Source organism: Balaenoptera physalus (genome assembly GCF_965194825.1).
Source record: "Balaenoptera physalus genome assembly, chromosome: X".
Lineage (NCBI taxonomy): Eukaryota > Metazoa > Chordata > Mammalia > Artiodactyla > Balaenopteridae > Balaenoptera > Balaenoptera physalus.
This window is the reverse complement of record NC_138903.1, coordinates 13,767,066-13,787,600: the sequence shown is the minus strand read 5'-3', so window position 1 is coordinate 13,787,600 and position 20,535 is coordinate 13,767,066. Positions and strand designations below refer to the sequence as shown.

Below are 20,535 nucleotides of genomic sequence, written 5' to 3'. Positions count from 1 at the left end.
CAAAATCCCAAGTGTGGGCTTAAACATGAGGTATACCAGGTAGGACAAGTTTGGTTGGGGTGAGTACTTTCCAGAAAGGACTTAGACATTAAAAGGAAAAACTGAACCAGTAAATTAAATGCAGATTTCAGCAGGCCTTGAATTGCCAGGCTAAAGAGTTTGAACTTGATTCTGGAGACAATATGAATACGAAATCTATCAAGAATTTTTTAGGAAGGGAAGTGACATGTTCAAACCAGTTTGTCCAAGTAATTAAGACTCTTCTTGTACTGACTGGAACTGAGGAGATTAGATGTTATTCTCAGGTGGGTTAATTTCCCATTCATGCCAAACTAGTGTTCTACTCCAGCCGAGTATCTGGGTCATCGCAGCTCTAGTAGTCAGGCTAAGCTAAGTAACAAATTAACTCCCAATCTCAGTGGCCTGACCCAACAAAGATATATTTTTTCTCAAACTTCAAATCCAGCACCGGTTCATGGGGCTCTGCTCCATATAGTAACTCAGGAATCCAAGCTGCTGGAGGTGCCACCATCTTGTCACACCATGATCTCAACACAAGATTTCTAGGGCCACTGCAACAGGAGAAGAAAGAGTTGAGAGGTGACACAGAGACCTTATGGCCAGGCCTGGAAGTGGTGCACTTCACTGCTGCCCACATTCTATTGGTCATAACTCAATCTCAACCTAACTGCACAGGTGGCTGGGAAATGTAGAGGAACACATGCAATGTTAGGCAAGCAGCTCACTGCCACCAGGGAGCCACCCCTTCCTTTTATACTCCTCCCTTTATGCCCTTCCCTTATGCAGCTGCAGGCCCACCACCCTAAGGGCTCCTCAGAGGCTGTAGCACGTGAGGTCTTCCCTCTAAGTTCTCTTTAAGTCATTAAGTCAAGCTCCATTCCACAGTGCAGTTCAATGAAGACAGAATATTGCCCTTGTCCACTGAGCTACTGAGGGTACAAAATAGGCAGATCCGGAAAACTTGGGGATAGATGAATGTATTTCAGATGTGTCTGCTCTTCAGAGCTTACAAAGTATGCGTAAGAGCTGAGTAAACTGGAAAGCCAATGATGTAGTTTTAAAACAAATTCACCGGAAGGATTCCAATGTCTTTAGTGAGGTGATAAAGTACAGATGTTCAGTGTGCCAAGAACACAAAGAAATTATATATGCACAATGGAACAACACACCAAAGGTGAGTGACTATACATGAATCATTCCAACTAATCCATAAATAAAAACATATGCCAATACATTAGTCCTTGCAGAACAACTGGATATGTCACGTGTTTAAAAAAATTCTTAGGTGAAAGTGTGAGAACTGATGAAAGTTGGATCTTTAATACTACTACTAAGAATGACTCTCTTCATAAGAATGTTTACTAAGTGTTAAAAATCTTCCAGTTGCTTTGCATGAATTAATTCATTTAATCTTCACAACAATCTATGTGTCGATGTTATCACCATTTTACAGATGAGGGAAGTGAGATTCAACTGTTTAATAACTCATCCAAGGCCTCCTAACTAGTAAGTGGAAGATCTAAGATTCAAACCTAAGGAATCTTTCTAGAGAAACTGAACTTCATTATTGTGTTTGGCCTCCTATATAAATGTACCATATCTGGGATTCTGCAGACCTACTGAAACCTTCTGAGGGGCCTCTCAAAACCTCAAGGTGCACCCGAAGCCCCAGTGTGTTGTGAAGTTCACTCCGGTGCCACCATGCTCCCCAGCATCTGGCCCAGAAACAGTCTTTAGATATCACCTTTCACAAAGCTCCTCATATGGCTATTTGGCCTCTTAACTGATTCAGACTTTGGGAGAGATTGGAAGAGGTCTGTCTAAGAAGAACCAGATTACCCTGCTAACCCTGGACAAACAGCAATAGAAATGAAAATACTATCATAGACACCGTGAATCAAGAGACTTGTGTTCTAGTCCTGATTCTACACTTTCCTAGCTGTGTAAAACAAAGTCACAAATATTTATTGAGCATTGTTCTGGCTATCCACTTCTTAATAACAAACCACCCCAAAATTTAGTGGCTTAAAAGAACAACAACCATTTTGTTATAGCTCATGATTTTATGAGTCAGGAATTTGGGCAGGGCTCAGCTGAATGATTTCTCTGCTCCTCATGTTATCAACTGAGATTACTCAGTGGTATTCAGCTGGTGGGTGGACTGGTCTGGAGGGTCCAAGGTGGCTTCTTTCACATGTCTGGCAGTGATAGCTACAAGACTAGGCTCTAGCTGAGACTGTTGACTAGAGTTCCTGAACATGGCCCCTCCAACATGGTGGCTTCAGGGTAGTCAGAATTCTTATAAGTTGACTGGTTTCCCTCAAGGTAAGCATTCCAAGAGGCTTAGAAAGCTACAAGGTGTATTATTTCCTAGCCTCAGAGCTTCAGAACATCACTTCTACCACAATTTATTGATTAAGAAAGTCACTAAGTCTAGTTCTAAATCAAGGGGAGAAGAAATGGATTCCACCTCTCAGTGGGAGGAGTCACAAAGAAAGAAGTCATTTTGAATCCACTGCAAGCACTTACTCTTCTTCACCTACAGTCACCTACTCTGTTCATCTACTCTGTGCCAAGCACCGTACTAGTCATACATACATACATACATACATAGACATACAAGGCCCCTGTTCTCCTGGGGTATATGTATGCTTTTCAATATAAAATGAAACTTTTTTATTATGAGATTGTATATTTTCTTTGATTGTTCATTTAAGATAGGGCTCCTCTCGATCCCCCAGGAGAATAAACTGGTCTTATAAATATTAGTAAAGCCAAATAGTAAGTATTTTGGCTTTGCAAGTCATACAGTCTCTGTTGCAACTACTCAACTCTACTGTTTATAGCCCCAAAGCAGCTATAGACCACATGTAAATAAGTGGGCATGACTGTGTTCCAATAAAACTTTATTTACAAAACCAGGTATTGGTCTTGATTTGGCTTGCAGACCACAGATTACCAACCCCTGGCCTAGCAGATAATAGGTGCTCAAATAAGTACTAGCTGGATTGACAAATTTTAAAGCCTGGAATCTGAAGAAGTTATTTTAAAAAATACTTGTATGAGCTTTCATTACTTCAAATACTCATCTGTTCCTTTTCACACAGGTTTCGAGAAGCCCAAACTGACATTCAGGTCAGCCCCACAGGACCTCATGGACATCAAGGGTCTAGGCACAAAGGGATCAGGCCATATGACCCATAATCTAAGCCTGGATTAGGAAAAGCAGCAAAAAACTTCCAAGTGGATAGATCAGATATGGGAGATCAGGAATTCAGGTTAAGAACTCAGGAACAAAGGGACAGTGTGTCCATTTTAGCGATTGATTTTATATACCATGTTTCATCAACTCTAAAATGGCATTTATGGGGGCGGGAAATGCTGCCAATTAAATAATGAAACACCCTAGCCTATAAGATGCACCCCAGTTTCAGAGGTGTTAACAATTGGGAAAAAAATGAATGTCGGAGAACCAATGAAATATAAATTTTCTCATTCATTTGTCCAGGAAACAAATGAAAGCAAAGTATCATTTATAGTACCTGTAAGTCCAAAGCACTTTCCATAAATATTTCCGTGCAATCCTTACATCCATTTAGAGTGGTTCATTATCCTCTTTGCTTTCTACATTCCTGCCTCCCTAAACCACACTTGGTTTCTTGGATAGGCCATTCTCTTCCCACCCCAGGTACCTTTCAAATATTATTGCTTCTCCCTGGACCCTCATCCCTTTCCTATAGTTCATCCCTAAACGCCTTCAGGCATCAACCCTGTGGTTTCTGACTAAAGAAAACATTTTCCAAGCACAATGCTCACGTTGCTATAGTTCAGCAAATCTAAGATGTCCTTAACTCTAAGACACACAACTATTTTCTATAGCACTAAGAAAGAAAAACACAACAATTAAATCATGACCTACTATCAGGCATAATGCACATCTCAGTTTCACAGATGTTAAAATGTGTGTGTGGCGGGGCGGGGGGATGTATGCTTTGGAAATGATGAAATCTGTAGTTCAGTACAAGTCAGTGATCTTCAGAAAGACTTGATAGCTGAGCTAAAAGGTGGTGTCGCCTTCCATACTGTTTGTCTTTCAATACAAGGGATGAGATGAAGGAAATTTTACTCACGAAAATTCCTAGGGAAGCTGCAAATGGTGGGAAGAAAGCCCCAGTTGAGAACCACTGCTTTAAATGATGGGTCCAAAGAACACCCATGGTTGTGGGGAGACCAGTTAGGAGGTGGTTACAGAAATCCAGGGAAGAGAGAATTGTGACATGGACTAGAGTGTGGTTTAGAGAGAGAAGAAGAGTCACAGTTGCTAACTTTCCTTGCAACAACCTATCTGGTAGGTACTATTAGCACCATTTTACAGATGAGGAAACTAAGGAACAGAGAGTTTAAGAAACCTGTCCCCAGTGGGAGAACCAGGACTCAAGCACAGGCAGTTGGGATATATTTTAGAGCCAGAATCAACAGGACTTAGTGATGACATTAGGTGGGAGAAGGAAAAGGGGAATAACAAGGTTACTCCAGTTTGGGACCTAAGTAATGGTGGATGGAGATGACATTTACTGAGTAAAGAATACTGTACGAGGAACAGATTGTGAGGGGAGAAGAGAGGGAGTAAAAAATTCCATTTTGGACAGTGTTACATTTGAGGTGCCTGTGAGACATTCAAGTGGATGGATCAAATAAGCAGTTGGAGTGGCTTAGAATTATTCTGGATAAAAATTCTACAGTTGTTCCCATTTAAAGTTTTAGTTCCAGTTGTGGATGAGATCATTAACACAGAGTGGAGAATGAGAAGGAAAGTTGTGTAACTTTCCAACTGCTTTTTCTGCTCCCTTTTGCTTTCTTCTCCTCTCCTGAAAAATTATCTGGCTGACTGGCCACTCTCTTAAGGAGATGTAAAGGCCAAATTTGGCCTTTCATCTATTCCATGTTGTTCCATTATTCAACACATCACCATTATTTGGCATCTTCTTTCCAGGAGACCTGTAGCTCAAAGAGGTCTACAGTCCAGGCCATAAACAGCTCTCAAAATCTCAGATTGGTTAAGAAGAGGCAGCATAATTAGTAAGAGTTCCATCTCTGAAGTCAGAATACAAGGGTTTGAATCCCAGCTCCATAATGTATCAGCACATGAACTTGGGGAAGTTACTTAAGCTCTCAAAACCTTACTTTCTTCATCTGTAAAATGGGCTTGATAATAGCTCCTGAGCTTGTTGGCTTATTTTGAGAGAAAATTCATTCATAGCACATAGCAGGGTGCCTTGCCCGTAGTAACTGGTAAATAAATATTAGCTGTTCTTATTAATTCAGATGAACCACAAGTAAACGGGCCATGTTGCTTGTAAAATTTCTTTTAAGCAAAGTCAATTCTAAACACTGACAGATAAAAAAGAGAATGACAGTCTCTCGGCAAAATTAGGTAGAGAAATGCTAAAAGGAGGTGAATTTCTGCAGCGTGAGAAGTAAGATTGTGGTTACTCATGTGGTAGGATGCTGTCAGGAGCCCTGAAAGAGCTCTATGGCCCAACCTCACACTTCATATTTCCTGATGCATAGGACAAATCCATTCCTGTGTTCAGGGATTTGGGGAGGAGTAAGGCAGTTAATGTGATCTCAGATGAGTATAGCAAAAGAAAAGAACTAGGTGGCAAACCCCAGAGAACAAATCTCCACTCCTTCTCAGATCTACAGACAAGGAATGATTTCCCTATTTTGGACAATAAATGGATTGTCTCTTTTGGGCTGAGATGATCACAAAGATACATGCCTGGGCATTAAGGCTGGGCCGCAGAGACCCTCATTCTCACTGGGCATCAGAACCACCAAGCAAGATTCTGAATGATACCTATCATTCAGATAGGGTTCCACTCTCAGAGATTCTGAGGTAATTAATCAGGGAACAACCACTTTGGAGTACTGTTTACCAGTTTACTATACAGTAAACATATATCTGCCCTAACATGCAGAAAATCCACTCCTGGGTATACACTCAACTGAAATGAGTACTCATGTCCACCAGAAGGCATGCGTGAGAATGTTCATAGCAGCTTCATTCAAAGTAACACAAAAATTGGAAGCAACCTAAATGCCCCTCAGTACTGCAGAAGATTGGTTCCAGGACCCCCTGCAGATATCAAATTCTGCAGATGTTTAAGTCCATCATATAAAATGGGGTAGCATGTGCATATAGCCTATGCACATCCTCCTGTACACTTTAAATCAGCTCTAGATTTCTTATAATACCTAATACAATGTAAATGCTATGCAAATAATTGATGGCACACAGCAAACTCAAGTTTTGCTTTTTGGAACTTCCTGGAATTTTTTTAAAAAATATTTTCGATCCGTGGTCAGTTGAATCCGTGGATGCGGAACCTGCGGATATGGAGGGCCAACTTTATAGCAGAATGGGCAAATAAAATGTAGTAGATTCATGCCGTGGAATACTACACAGCAATGGAAAAGAGCAAACATCTGATACACACAACAGCATGGATGAATCTCACTCATAATGAAATAAGTGAAAGAAGCCAGATACAGGAGTATCTACTATATGATTCTATTTACATTAAATTCAAAAACAGGCAGGACTCATCTATGGTGATGAGGACAGAAGAGTGGTAATCCTCGGAGCAGGGCACTGAATGAGAGGAGTTCTTCTGAGGTGTTGGGAATGATCTATATATCTCGACCTGCGTAATGATAACACAAGTGGATGCATATATAAAATTCCTTATGTTGTACACTTAAGATTTTTGCTCTGTGTGTCCATTTACTTGTTTGTTTTAAACCTCAATTACAAATATTAAAAAGTCCCCCAAGCGATTCTGAGATGTGGCCAGAACTGAGAACCACTGCCATCAGGCTACCATGTCTGCCAGAGTATCATTCTACCCACACCCAGCTTTGTCCTTAGGTAGCAGATTTCGCCATGTCATTCTTTGCTCTCATAAAACCACTTATGACACTTCTGAGAGGCTAACAGAGAAAGCACTAAGTGCATCATTTAAAATTCCTAACGAGGCTGTTATCTTCATTAATTCAACTTTTCTGCACTTTGCAATTTCTAAGAGTTGAGAATTCTCTTGCCAGTCCTTAAACTCTGTAGGTCCAAATGTCCAGAAAGAAATCTATGGCATAACAGCTGGCCTCTTAACATTCCCCTGGTTTAGAACTTTCTCTTCCGCACTGCAAGTCCATGCAAAAAATTACAGAATAGTAGAACTATGTAGGAGCCCGAGAAATAATCTACTCTGAGGCCCAGACAGGAGAAGTGATTGATTACCCAACAAATCAGTAATCTGACACTCTCATACACTGACACTCTGACACTTTGCCATTAACATGCATTTTTGAATAAGAAATGCTGTCCCCTCAGCCACCTGGTGAAACACTGGTAGTGATAGCAGAGGCCTTGGGAGATCTGGTTGTTGCTCACTTAATGTTTTTTTAACCCAGACATTAGCTAAAAATGCACCTTTTATTTTTAGCATTACACTTGGCCTGTGGACATGCAACCAATAATCTTGGAGCCCCCGTGTGCCCTTGGTCACTCATCTGAAGGCACCAGAGTATCCCAAACTAGCTCAATCTGCAGTGAAGAGAGTGAAAGAAGGGGGAAGTGTTACAGTGCAAAAGACTCTAATCGGATATAGAGTTCCAGTCCAAATTTGCCTCCTACCTGACCTTAAGCAAATCATGAAAACTCCAAGAACCTCAGCTTATTTATCTATAAAATGGGAAAATGAGCTTTGGTTCAAATATTTCACTGACTTATTGTAAGTTTCAAATGAGACAAGGTTTATGAAACTACCACAAGCCTCTACCCAAACACACAAGGCTTCTTCCCTTTCTTTTTTTTTCATGATACTAAATATATCTGTGAAGTCAAAGGAGGAGAACAAAGCTGGAAATGTGCTGATGGATGGTTTCTCTGCTAAAATATTTTCCAGCAAAAGACATCTTGTTAACAAGCTACTCTGTATACTGTAACATATATTTCACAATTTACCTACCTCCTGCAGGCTGTCAAAATAATTGGCCTATAATATTTCTAAAATATAGTCAGCCATCTCTGGATTTATTATGTGTATATCCATTTGCATAATGATGGCTGAATTTACACATCGTGCATCTTTCCAGACTTTAGGCTTCCATTACTCTTTCTTTTAAAATCACAAGTCTTGTTATGGAATGTAAGAGTCTCTGAGCATGGTTACCATTTTCTTCAGCATAAAAATAAGTGATGGAAGCAGTGCTCCACTGTTAGCCTGGAGATGACAGTAGTTACCACTGATAAACTTGGAATTTCTCTTCCATTGGCCAGAGAAGAGATGGTTCCAGATTTGCTGCTCAACTCTGTCAAGGCAGCAACCCCGACCTCAGTAAGTTGGCAGAATACTTGAGGCAGAAGGATTGCTGCCCGCTACCATTTTATCTGCTATCAGGAAAAGATTTTATTACCCCAATCCAAGGTAAGTGGAAACAGAGAGGCGGTGGCCCCAGCAGATAGCGATCAATGGCTGCTACTGCTGACTGGCTATCCCGAAGCCGTCCCCAGCCCCATTCTCCCTTGCTGCCTTACACTACAGAGAGTGGAAAGTCAAATGCCTTCCCATATTCCCTTGCAGCTTTGGGTTGCTATATGACCCAGCTCTGGCCCGTGAGCTACAACTGAGTTTTTCAGCTTTTTTTTCCATAGGGTATATCTCACTAGGAATATATAGTCAAATTACTGTGGTTTAAAGTCATGTGAAATATTTCTTCCCTCTGTACTTTTGCCGCTAACTTACTATACCTTTAGATTTGTTGGTTTCATTTTGTTTTTGATTTTTAGGAAATGCTTTTAAATTTAATTTTGTTTAGAGTTATGTAAAGTGTTTACATGATTCCAAAGTCAAATCTGCAAAACATATTAAATCAGAAAGCCCAATTCCTATCCCTATCTCTTCTACTTGGTTTCTTCCTTACTCCTACATGTGACTGCTTTAAAGATTTTGGCTTACTTTTCCACTGGTGTTTTGTTTTTTTTTTTAATTTTTAAATAATTCTAGATTTACAGAAAGTTGCCAAGATAATAGAGAGTCCGCATATACCTTTCATCCAGTTCCCCTAATACTACATCTTACTTAACTGTGGTACATTTGTCAAAACTAAGAAATTAACATTGGTACAATACCATTAACTAAACCACAGACTTTCTTCAGATTTCATTGTATTGTTGTTGTCCCACTAATGTCCTTTTTCTGGGCCAGGATCCTGCCTTACATTTGGTTGTTATGACTCCTTAGTCTTCTCCAGTCTGAGATGGTTTGCCAATCTTTCTTTGTCTTTCATGATTTTGACACCTTTGGAAAGGACTGGCCAGTTATATTATGTAATGTTCCTTAATTTGAGTTTGAATGATGGCTCTTCATGTTTAAATTCAGGTTATGCATTTTTGGCAAGAAAATCATAGACATGATGCTATACCCTTCTCAGTGCATCATATCAGGAGGCACATGATGTCAATTAACCCCATTACCAATGAGGTTAACTTGGTTAAGGTAGTATCTGCCATGTTTCTCCACTGTAAAGCTACTATTTTTCCCTTTGTAATTACTAAATATTTGGGGGAGATACATTGAAACTATGCAAATATCTTATCTCTGCTCAAACTTTCATCCACTAATTTTAACAGCCATTAATAATTCTTGCCTAAAACAATTATTTGCGTAGCTTTTGCCAAATGGTGATTTTCTATTTACATCATTCTTTCTATATTTATTTATTTTAAAAAATTTATTTATGTATTTATTTTTGGCTGCATTGGGTCTTCATTGCTGTGTGCCAGCTTTCTCTAGTTGTGGGGAGCAGGGGCTACCCTTCGTTGTGGTGCATGGGCTCTAAGCGTGCGGGCTTCAGTAGTTGTGGCACATGGGCTCAGCAGTTGCAGCACACGGGCTTAGTTGCTCTGCGGCATGTGGGATCTTCCTGGACCAGGGCTCGAACCCATGTCCCCTGCGTTAGCAGGCAGATTCTCAACCACTGCACAACCAAGGAAGTCCCTATATTTATTATTGAACTTCTACCGAAAACAGAACTTTTCTGCCTCTTTCATTTGTTTTTTTACCCAATTATTTATTTATATCAGTATGAATTCATGGATATTTATCTTATTCTATAGGTTATAATCCATTACTATCATTATTTGTTTTATTGCTCATATTTTCCCAGATTTGGCCATGGAGAGTTCCTTCAAGTTGACTCTCCTGTCCTTTCAACACATCCCCATGATTTTTCAGCACTTTTATTTTCTGACACCACAAGATGTTTCGGCTCTTCCTGTATCTTCCCTGCCCTAGTCCTGGAGTCAGACATATTTCTAAGGAATCCTGGTTCCTTTTATTGAAGAATAGATTTGGGTACTATGTGTGCTTCTTGCTACTGGGGTGTCATTGAACGTCATCAAAATTAAATTATTTTGCTTTGCAAAAGATACTGTTAAGAAAATGAAAAGCCACAGATTGGGAGAAAATATTTCTAGAACACATAACTATCTGATAAAGGACTTGTCCCCAGAGTATTAAAAAAAAAACAAAAACTCTCAAAACTCAATAGCAAGAAAACAAACAACTCAATTAAAAATGTGCCAAGAATTTGAACAGACACTTCACCAAAGAAGACACGTGGGTGGCAAATAAACATATGAAAAGATGCTCAACGTTGTTAGTCATTTGAATATGCGAATTAAACCATAATGAGATACTACTGTATACCTATCAGAATGGTCAAAATTGAAAAACAAGAACAACTCAAATATCTTCCATTGGAGAATATAGAAACAAACTGGTACACATATATAATGAAATCTTAGCAATAAAATGGAACAAACTACTGATACAGGCAACAACACAGATGAATCTCAAATGCACTGTGCCAGATGAAAGAAGCCAGACCAAAGGCTACATCCTATATGATTCCATTTACGTGACATCCTGGGAAAGGTAGAGACTAGATCAGTGTTTATCAGAGGCTGGAGTTAGGGGAGAGGATAATTACAAAGGCGCCCCGGGAAATTTTGGGGGTTAATGGAAACATTCTATATCTTGTTTGTCATGATAGTTACAAAACAGATATGTCACAGTGGGTATATGCATTTGTCAAATTTCATAGACCTGTATACCAAAAAGAACGAATTTTCCTATATATAATTTATTCCTCAATTAAAAAAAAAAGCAGGGAGGGATGCAGTCAAGAAATTCAAATCAGATCTCTGAAACTCCAGATTATCTATGTCTTGTCAAATGCTGCCCACAACACTTAACAGGGTGCCATTTAAATTTTCTATAACTTTCTGTGCTTCTGTGATCAGAGGCCTGGAAACAGCCATGAAGCATCATGTGAATAAAGTACCTTATACATTTGGAATAGGGTTTTACAAGAAAAGATGAGAAAAGCAGCTCTTCTTCTATGCTGATAAAAGGTGTAAGAAGTAAACCATGTTAAGAGGCTTAAAGACCCGAGCTCTGGAAATCTTAATTTAAGAGGCGCAGGTGGGCCAAACTCCGTTTGAATAAAAGGCAGAAAATCTTCCCCAGCTTTGTTCAGGCCGGTGAGTCATTTTGGGTGAATCTGTTCAGAACAACAATTCTGCAAGGCAACAGGCATCGCTCACGACAGAGGCGGGGAAGAGGTGCTGGCCCACTCTGAAGAAGAGCTGTCACCCCTGTCCCCTCTAAGCCTGAAGTCACATATGTTCTTGTCTTAACGTCCTCCTCCCAATCAAGCCCACATCTTTTTCATCCAGTACAAATCCCTTAAAGTCCCTACTGTGCTAATGAGGCCAGGAGTCTACAAACTGTGGCCCACGAGCCAAGTCCAGCCAGCTATATGTTTTCGTACGAACTTTGAGTGAAGAGTAGGTTTTTACAATTTTTTAACGGTTGAAAAGAAAATCAAAAGAAGAATAATACTTCATGAAGTGTGAAAACTAAATGGAATTTGAATTTCATTAATAAAGTTTTAGTGGAACACAGCCATGCCTGTTTGTTTCTGCATTGCTTATGACTGCTTGAGCTCCACAACAGCTGAGCTGAGAAGCTGCTAAAAAGACCATGTGACTCACAAAGCCTAAAATATTTACTATCTGGCTCTTTACAGAAAAAGTTTGCTGACCCTTAATTTAGGTATGTTCATTCTGTTGGCTCTAAGTTGATGCCTAGACTATAAATTTATAAAAATACAAAGCCCAGAAGCATCCTTTACACAGTAGATCACGTCTCTATGACATCATAACAAGTTGTTCTCTTGTATAATACCTTTTGCTGCTACTAAGCAGGATAAAGAAATGTAGAATTGCAGGAGGAAAAGAAATAATTTGAGAAACACATGGATTCTTTGTTTCTAAAACTACTTAAGTACCCCATAGTTGTACGCACTCCTACAGGAAATTTGTAGAGTTCAAAATAATAACTATTCATTAAGTACTGGTTCACAATATCCAGTCACTCAACTCAAAGAACATTTTACCAATCTCTCAACTCTACAAGCTACATTGTCTTTCCACCAAAAGTGTAACAATCCTATCCAGAGCTGTGATGGCAAGTTATACTGATTCTGGGCATTTGCCTCCTCACCTGTTTATATTCTAGCATTGCTCATATTTTCTTTTGACATTAATCAGATTATGAGGCCAAATGATATAGCAAAAAGAGTGCTGGACCCAGAATAGGATTTAGAGTCTAAAAATGTGCATTTACATCTTGGTTATACCATTTACACTGGATGAATTTTGTAACATCTTGTAGCCCTGATGTCCTTATCTATAAAGTGTGAATAAAAATTACACTTCACAGGACTTCTAAGTAGTAATAACTATGTGCAAACATCATGCTTACGTTATGATGATGATGATGATGATGATGATGGTGATGGTGATGATGATGATATGTTCATTCTATCTTCTGGTCCCCTTCCTTTTCTGCTCCCTCAACCTCACTAAAATTACTTGTCTGATATTGGGAAAGCCATTCTGTTAAGTAAGAGAGCTCCTCAGCCAGTGTGGCCAGCAAATCATTAAAAAAAAAAAAAATCAGTTGTTTAAACTTTTTGATTAATTGTTCCTATAAACTCACTTAACTAATGTTTGGCCCTTAAGCAGACAGAGACTAAACAGTTTAATATTGCTTTTATTCTGTGCTTAGGAAAATAGTCTTGTTTTCAATTAGCAGGATCAAAGATATCTCACTAATAGGAGATGATGATCAATTAATTATGAGCTACACTGCTGTAAAGAGAAAATGCTCACTTTTCTTGCGCAGTCATTATCCCTCAAAAACACTGGGGTGTATCATCAAATACAGAAATGATGATCAGATCTTATGAGTTCTGAAGTAACTATTAAAAATGTTATTAACCGTTTCCATGGAAAACATACCTATTAAGGGCCATAAAGGGACAAAAACAATTGGCTCTAGATGTCGTTGTGAATAGTGTCAACTCCTACGTACATGGGCGAGGCACTGGGAATTTAATAGCACTGAACTGGGGGTCAGGGGCCTGAGTTCTAGTCCTAAATCTAACGCTAACCAGTGAAATGGGCAAGTGTTGCTTTATGAGCCGGGTTTTGAGTTCACAAATGTTATCTCTCCATTCTCATGCAACTCAGTGAGCGTGCCTCTTGAGTGTTCTTGGCTCAAATCAGGAGGATGTTCCTTCTAATAAAGCAGTGATTGAAAGGTTCAAAGTTCTAACAGACATTGGTTATAAGGGTTGTTGGGGTTTTTTTTAAACAATCTCTTTTATTCTATTGAAGATTATATGCAATAAGAATCTGATACCACTCACTGAGTCTCTTGGCCATCTGCTTGTGAGGTTTCTTTGCTTTAATTGTCTCCTATGACCTAGCAGTAAAGACCCCATCCCAAACAAGGTCAGGTTCCCTTGGATGAGTCTTGGCCCCAGACAAAGAGATCTGCTTTGCTCTTTAATACCTAAAATGATTAAGAATAATGACCTGTGAAAAAGAAAAAGGCAACCTCTGATATCCAAAACTAATCTGATGTTCACAACTAGACCTCAATATTTTTACAAGCTCGTTTGACATTCACAGCCAGGACATTTTTGTTCTCCTGTAGAAGATAAAATCACAGAATATCAGCCTCAGACAAGGTTACTCTGAGATCATGATAAAATGAAATGAAACAAGACCACTTCATAATCTTAAGCACAAACAAAAACAAGGTCACTGTGACACCCACAGAATACCCAGTCATAGCACTATCCTCACTTTCTGACAGCAACCCATCTAGACCAAACTCCTGCTTCCTTAGATTCTCCTCTCACTCACCCCACTGGAGCCCAAATCTTATAATATGTTCTAACACCCTCTTACTGAGGGACCCCATGATTCCCTGCAATGAGTAATAAACCCAATTTATTTAATCAAGTGTGCTTACAGTGGTCTTTGACTAAAAGGCATTGACACATCCAAATACATCTTTTCCTCTCTCACCTGGGACACCTAGAGCCAGGCTGATAGAAATACTATAAAGGCACAAGCACACCAAAAAAACCTCACCACACACAGCAAGCTATAAAGACTTGGCAGAACAACTTTGCACTCCAGTTCCTGTCCCTTTTGTATCTTTTCTTTATCTCTTGGAAAAGAAATCTCCTAAGCTTGATCTACAAAAAGAGGAAATTGGACTAGAAGGGTATTTCCCAAACTATGTTCCTTGGGAAACCAGTGTCCTTCAAATGCTGACAGATGTTTTCAGAAAGGATTCTGTGGGAAAATGTGCTTGAGAAACTCTACAATCTAGAGTAAGTCCCCTTTCATAGTTCTAGTTCCCGTTCTACAAGTTACTTTGAGAGTCATTTTAACCTCCCTTTACTTAAATCTCAGTTCCTTACCTGCAAAATGGTTGTTGTAATATGCCCTGCCTATTCCCCAGTGTTTGGAAGCAAATTAAAAATGTGACAGAAAAGCCTAGTCCAGAAATCAGGCCAAGAGGATGTGGCTGTGAATTAGAGCGAGCACAGTGAGGAAGGGGAGGCTGGGTATTCCAGGGCTATGCCTGCGTGACAAATCAACCAAAAACTTGCATAAATTTATTATGTTCACAGATTCTCTAAGTCAGGAATTTGAACACTGCATTATAGGGATGGCTTGTCTCTGCTCTACAATTTCTGGGACCTCGGCTGGGAAGTTTTGACAATGGCTGGTGGCCACAGTCACCTTGAAGCCTTCCTCATTCACCTGTCTGGTGGTTGAGGCTGGCTATTGGCTGAAACACTTATATATGGCTTCTCCATGTGGTCTCTCCATGTGAGCTAGTTAGAGCTTCCTAACAGCATGATGGCTGGGCTCTAACAGAGCAAGAGGGACGTGCATGGCATGTTTATGACCTATCCCAGAAGTCACATAGTGTCACTTTTGCCATATTTTAATGGTCAAGGCAGTCACAAAGTTTCACCCAGATCAAGGGGAAGGGACATAGACCCTACCACCCAATAGCAGGAGTGTCAAGGTCACACTGAAGAAGAGCATGTGGGATGGGAGACATTTTTGTGACCATCTTCAGAAAATACAGCCTCTTACTCTGGGGCAGATGCAAAGTCGATGAAAAAATACAGATTCTTGAAGCCTGGCTGGAGGAAGAACAAGAGGAAGAAATCAAGGATTTTCCCAGATTTCAAGTCTAGGTGGAAAAAGAATAACCACAAAAGGGAAGGCTTGAGTCAGAGTCAGTTTGGGCAGAAAGACAGTTCAAAAGATGTTCCCAGTAGTTCTGCCTTTTGAGTTTGGAGAAGATATGAGCATGTTTACTGGCAGAGATAATGGAGCCAAGAGGAAGACTAAAGATAGAAAATGGGGGAGAGAAAATTAACAGGACAAGATTCTGGAGGAGACAGTTGTGACTAAATACTCAGATGGAGGTTTAACTTCACATGGAGAAATGCTATTGCTCTGAGGAAATAGGAGGAGAGGATGGGGGAAATAGAACAGAATTCTGAGACCTTTTGAAGTGCAGAGAAGGGAAAATGGCAGATCTCAAACTGAATAGCCTATCTTCTCAGGGAAGTAAGAGATAAGAAAATCTATTGAAATTAACATGAGATGTCTTGAAGTCCATAAGGAATAGAAATGACTAGGCAAGAAACTGAATAGGATATGACTCAAGTAGTTCTTATTTTTGAAAAAAGTTGAAACATTGTTAAAATGATAATTATTGACACTGGGTGATGGAATATGGGAATTTATTATACTGTTCTTACTAAGTATGTGTATGATTGAAATTTTCATAATAAAATGTTTAAAATTTTTAAAAAGCTTTTGAATAATACACTTAACTAGTTGTTTTTTTTTTAAAGAAACTTATAACATTGCATTTTTATTTGTGGGTTGTCAATAAAAATGTTTCCCTTAGGTCAATGGCTCTCAATGGTGAAAGGATTTTCTATTTGTCTCATACTTATTACTGCCCTAGATAAAAGTTCAATCAATTCACATGTACCTGTAAAACCCTCTGCCTAATATTTTTAAAATGCCTGCCGTATACTTTAGGCAAGTTCTGAGATGATTTCCCCTAACAGCACATTATTGCTTTTTGTTGAAATAAACAAACGTCTTTTATTTCTTTACTATCGTTGTTATTATTATTATTACTTAAGACTAGTTGGTTGCAGGTTGGGTTTTTTTTTTAAAGGAATTTTTTTTTTTTTTAATTTGTTTTTGGCTGCATTGGGTCTTCGTTGCTGCGCGCGGGCTTTCTCCAGTTGCGGTGAGCGGGGGCTACTCTTCGTTGCGGTGCGCGGGCTTCTCATTGCGGTGGCTTCTCTCATCGTGGAGCACGGGCTCTAGGTGTGCGGGGCTTCAGAAGTTGTGGCGTGCAGGCTCAGTAGTTGTGGCAGGTGGGCTTAGTTGCTCCACGGCACGTGGATCTTCCCGGACCAGGGCTCGAATCCGTGTCCCCTGCACTGGCAGGCGGATTCTCAACCACTGCGCCACCAGGTAAGCCCCACAGGTTGGGTTCTATTCTGTCCTTTCCACAGCGATACCCATGTGAAGAATATCACAGGGTTTCCAGTCTTGTTAGATTTCTTCTTGGCATTGGGAAAACACTGAGCTGGCAAAATAAATAGCTCAAATCTCAGAAACATGTTAGAGTGATATGGAATCCTGTATGCTTCATAGCACTAATCAACAACCATTTATATTCTTGGGGATCGAAGGAAACATATTAAGAAAGGATATCCTTGCCTTGTACAAAACTGTCACAGTCGGCTAGCAAGAAATATTAAAGACTGAAGAAATATCCATGAAGCAGCCACTTGGTTTTCTGAAGCATGTCAATGATACCCAGAATTCATCGAGTTCATGGTTCCACATCTTGGATTGTGAAAAGTAACTAGGAAGTGTGCGTGATTTTGACCTTTAATCAAGATCTCTTTTTCTGCATTATATTAGGAATAATGAATTGTCATAAATATCATGTGACTCAAACCAGTATTCTGGGAAAATGGCTGGTGGGTTTTAGAAATTAGATGGCAAGCAACTCAAAATCAGATACTGCAAGTATCTTAAAAGGAGAGTAGCCTAGCTTTCCAGCTTTAGCTCTTACCAAACCATCCACATGTTGACCAGGCTCCTGTTCAGGTAAGAAGCACTAGAATGAAGAACATATTTACATAATATGGTGGATGAAAAATCTGAACAGGATAGAGGCAGAGGGAGAGAAGACCTGGGAGATTAATGAAAGGGAAGACTCAAAAGCATGAACTCAAGGTCTGAGGGGCGGAAGACATCATGCATCCCTTGCTGAGGGGTCAAATTATTTCTTTCATATCAGGACAGCAATGCGAAGACAGAAAACAGGAAGATTTTCAGTCAAATGCATTTTACTGGGCAAAATAATGGTAGCCAACTTCAGTCTCAATGACCTTTCATGGCAACCTGAGGATTACAAAGGAAAAATTACTGACATCAAATGACAGCACCCACTGACACTATTCCTCCCTTGACTGACATTAATCACAAGTTGCTGTCTATAAAGGAATTTTTATTTAATGGAGAAAGAAGCATATGCCACTTTATCTTAGCATCTTACTAAACAGTAGTTCTGGGATTCATGTGCATGGACTACAGACTATGTCTAGAGCTCTGCTCCTGATTTTGATGTTGGAAAAATTGTGAAGAAGTATAATACCTGACAAACTAAGGGAGAGAAAAAGACCGAGAGTGAGGCTGGAGTGGGACTGGTGATGATTCTTTCTCTAAATCCCCTCACTTCCTTAGTGGATGAAATATGAGCCAGATATACACAGACACTCTTAGTGGCCAGAGAAGAATCATCTCATCCTTTCCTTTTTGGCTTTAGTGAGTTCCCAAAGATCTAGTCAAAGAGTCGGTGTTGGATGGACCTAGTGGAGATGCCACTCATGGTTCGGTCCTTGTCCAATCATCCCAGGAAAAAGCCTTGTCCATGGATAGGCACAGCCATACCATGCAGCCCCTGTATTCTCCGACCCTGTGTGACACAGACCCATGGCCCCAGTAATGGAGGCAGGGGCCCACCTTGGTCCAGCTCCAAGCCCTGACACAGACTAACTCTTGTGCTAAAAGAGTGAGGAGTAAGTGCAGACATTAGCTCAGCAAAATTGATTCCAGGCATTGAACATGAAGCAAATGTTGAAAAGAAAATATAATTTTTGTGTCCAGGTTTCCCTAACTGTGGTAGGCTGAACAATGCCCTTCCCCAAAGATGTCCATAACCTAATATCGAGAACCTGTGAATGTTGTTACCTCATGTAGCAAAAGAGATTTTGTAGATGTCATTAAGTTAAGGATCTTGAGGTGGGGAGATTATCCTGGATTATCTGGGTGTGCCCAATGTATTCAAAAGGATGCTTATAAAAGGGACACAAGAGGAGTCAGAGAAGGAGATGTGATAGCACAAGCAGAGGAACAGAGAGAGAGAGATTCAAAGATGCTACACTGCTGGCTTTGAAGACAGAGGAAGAAGCCATGAGCCAAGGAATGCAGGTGGCCTCTAGAAGCCAGAAAAGGCAAAGAAACAGATTATGTGCTAGAACATTCAGAAGGAATGCAGTCCTGAAAACCCATTGCAGACTTCTGACCTCCAGAACTATAAGATAATAAATTTGTGGTGTTTTAAGTCACTGAGTTCGTGGTCATTTGTTTCAGCAGCACTTGGAAACGAATATGCCAAGAGCCCATACAGACAAGATGAGATCAGTTTGCGCCTGGCCCCTAAATTACAACCACTTAAGTCCTATCTCACTTGTCAGTACAAATCCAGCCTTTCTTCGACTCCTCTCCACAAATAAAAGGGAAAGTTTACTACTTCCAGGAAGTTGCCTTGGTTGTTTCCGGCTGACTCAGTCCCCTCCTGCTTTGAAACCACTCCTTCCCTCCACCCATGGGGCCACTGATGACCCTGCTGCTGGTCACTTCCCTTGCATTCCTGCATCACTCCTTTGTATTGCTTCACCCAAAGCATGATCCTGATCAGCTTCCCTAATTTCCGAAGCGAAATGCAAATGCAAGGCTGAAGCTTGTTGTAACAAGAAAAAATAATAAGTAATGATAAAACTACTAGTTGAGGAAGTTACAACACAGAAGTAACCATCTTAGGCTGGATTCCTTAGAACTGGAACCTGAGATGAGAATTCTTAGGCACGTGATTTCTTCTGGGAGACAGCAGAGGAATGAGGGAAGCAGGATGAGGCAGGGGAAGGAGTGAAGTTATCATGGGGTCTTACTGGGAATTCAGCTTCAACCTGATCCCACAGGGAATTCTGGAGTACAAACTGCACCAGAGGATAGTACCACCTCAAAGGCAAAGGGGCCAGCCTTCTGTACCCTCTGTCAGTCTGTCGTTGGCCATAGCCACTTGGGGAATGGGGTAGCATAACCTCCCAGATGAGGAGACTCCCATTCTGCTGAGAAAAATTCTCTAGATAAAGAGGTAGGGATGAATAGGCAAACCCATAGTTGCTGAGGGATATGGCATCAGGAGTCCTTAAAAGGGATGTGCGTGGGCACCAACTGCATCCATGACAACAACCTATAACATAGCTCACAACTAGTCCCGGAAGAGCACCTCTGCCCTGCCCTGGCCTCACCACTGTTCGAAAGAGTTAACTTTACTCTTCATTTTCCCACCTCCTTTCCACTCCATCAACAGAAACGTCCTTGAGCTGCCTCTTCTCCCTGGAGGAGAGGTTCCAGAGACATTTCTTTCTCCCTTAAACACATCACCCAATCCTGTTTCAGTTTCAGGATTTTCCAAAATGATTGACAGCCCTCACTCCCTAATCTTGGTCTTAGGACTCCAAGAAGACACTGGAACACAAAGGCCCAACATTAGTACATTTGTCCTAGTTTGAGTAACATGCGTGTACGGCACCAACAGTCCAATCTACGTTGAGCCAAGGTGATTAGCTCATCATTTCCCTTTCACAGCCATTCAGTCCTCCTTGGGGAGGTAAAGA

The 20,535-nt window shown here is 40.3% G+C and overlaps 1 protein-coding gene across 1 annotated transcript in view; it reads right to left on the bottom strand.

The window, feature by feature from the left end:
* Positions 1-20,535, bottom strand: part of GRPR (gastrin releasing peptide receptor) — a 278,270-nt gene that overhangs the window by 183,420 nt on the left and 74,315 nt on the right. The window lies entirely within an intron of this gene.